Genomic DNA, 2,692 nt, shown 5'->3' with positions numbered 1-2,692 from the left:
GTTGAGTCAACTATGGACAATAAGAATCTGCATATTCATTTTCACTAAGTATATGCCATAAAGTAAATTACATGACATGTTGAAATATAAAAGAAAGAAATTGATGTCATATAAACCAACAACACAAAAAAAATTGATGTTACTAAATCATAGCAAAAATGCAAGGATCAAGTGAAACTGCTAAGTCATGACCTATGATAACTATGGCATATCAAATAAAGATGTCTTTAGAAACTAACAGAAAATTAAGTATCATAGAGACAACAGTTGACAACTATTTATGTAAATCCAAGAACACATAGAATTGTGAATGGATGTAGATAAAGTTGAAAAACGAAAGAAAAAAATATATGTTGATCCTAAAATAACATATAAAGATGTGAAATTTAAGATCACATAAGAGTAAGAGAAGAGACATTACCTTAAAGAAGATAGGTGTAGGTAATAGACTTGTGAGTATGAAAAGCAATATATGCACCAATAAGTATAATGCTCACAGGAAAGATTTGATCAAAGAATCAACACTAAATGACCTAAGCATGGTATGTGAAGATGAATTAATGATCAAGAAGAAATAAAAAAAAAATAAAAAACAAAAAAAAATTGAAAAAAAAAAAGAAAAACAAAAATGCTCACCCAATATGATTGCAACAAGAAGAGGTGTTCACTTAAAAGAAGTGACTAGTCAATACCAGAGGAACCTAACCATAGGAGCATATGTATAGACATGAATCATCAACTAAGGAGGGGTAACCTTATTATATGAGGATATGTGAACATGAAAGAGAGATGTTACTTACCATTTGATGTCTTGTTAAATCAATGAGCAACAGAGAGATAAGTCAACACAAATGACACAAGAGACATTCAAATCTATGTTATGTCAAGAGAAAACAAAACTCTAGAAAGTGTACACCATGATCATCATGTATAAAGAGGAATAATGAACACTTACCTAGAGTGATCAAGGAATGTGATGCTCAACATAAAATGATGATGGACCTTGTTATTATAATCACAAAATATATGATACCAACTAAAGAAATGAGAAAAATTCAGTAAACCTAGACTAGAATAGTCCAAGTGATGAAAATAATGAAACATAGTTTCAGAATCGTCAAGTGGCAAGTAGTGCGGAAAATAAAAAGTTGTGAATCAATCAAATTAATAGAAAATTGTTTTTAGACTTAAGATCAATGATTCCAATGTGTCTCATATTCATGAAGATTCAATTACAAGTGTTTGAATGTAAAACACACTAAAACTCTCAAATGGCTCTCTAAAGACTAGTCTAAGCAACAATTGTGCAGAATGAGCAGGAATGATCAGAAAATAGCAACTTTATAATGGATACCAAGGGGCCTATTTATAGGCTTGACCAATCAGGTGTTGACACATCATCAGTTGACACCTTTGCCCTACTTAACGGAGAATGGATGAAATATTCCAATTCCATTAGTATTCCATTAGGGTTCCATCCAAGTTATGAGTCTTCATAATTCTTATCCTTCTTGATCAACATTGAAAATGTGATGAGCAACATGAGCATCATGTTGCTCAACTGTGTTCTTAGATGTCATCAACTTCCAGAAGTGTTGTTGACCATGTTGAGTTGTTCTTGAACGTTGGAATGGGTCTTGAACTTGAAGATGTATCACCACATGTTCATGCTGGACCATGGACGAAATTCATGTTCCTTTGAGCATTTAGACGTGCCTTCATTATACATGATGTGTTATGTGCAGTCTTGTTGATCCATCAATGTGATCATGTTGATCCATTGACTTGAGTTGAGCCACCAAGTATTCCTATTGAGCCAAAGAGTTGTGGATGAGCCAACAATGTTTTTGATGAGCCATCAATATTCTAGATGATCTATCAATGTCTTGATGCTCCACATATGATCTAGGATGTGCCATCTAAGATCATGATGATCTAACTAGCTTTCAACAAGTGCTCCATGTCAACAATAGGTGCTCTAAGTAAGCTTTAAGTGCTCCAACATATGATTCTTCAAACACTTTAAATCTTCAATATCTTTCCAACCTGAAACATGTTGATAATGTTTCTTAGAGAGATATATAAAAGGACTCAACTTATTTCAAGTGACAATCACATACAAATATTTTCCAACATCCCCCACACTTCTCGCAGATATCATAGCTCCCTTGACTTCCAGTACCCATGTTAGCAGCCTTGAACTCTTCGTCCATCGCTGAATGAACCTTCCTTCTCTTTTTGAGTCGTGTCTCCACATCAAGATCTCCTCCAGTAGTCATCTCTGTAGTCTCTCTCACAATCTGCAAAGTTGTAGTTCGCTCCTCGAACTTAGCAATTAGCTTGCAAGTGATCTGATCCATGATACTCGACTATTGTTCTTGCAATATTTGTGAAACCTCAACGACAATCATCTCCCGCATCTGATCAACAGTCAACCTCAGCTTATCTTGTCCCTCAGCTCCAGATCCAGAACGAGATCCTCGTGTGAATTCCATAATGAAAACAAACCAAGATGCATCGGAAATGCCACAATACACTTGGCTACGATCACCTGACGAGACTACCCCTTGGGTTTGGGACTTACTTGCTACATGTACAAATCATGTGCTTTCAGTAGTAGGGGTCCATACTACCTTCCACACCTACCCATATTTGTCTTAAGGATCATCACAACTACCCAAAACAAATATAA

Source organism: Lactuca saligna, chromosome 3, assembly GCF_052625555.1.
Source record: "Lactuca saligna cultivar CGN05327 chromosome 3, ASM5262555v1, whole genome shotgun sequence".
Classification (NCBI taxonomy): Eukaryota; Viridiplantae; Streptophyta; class Magnoliopsida; order Asterales; family Asteraceae; genus Lactuca; species Lactuca saligna.
Note: the sequence above shows the minus strand (reverse complement) of the source record.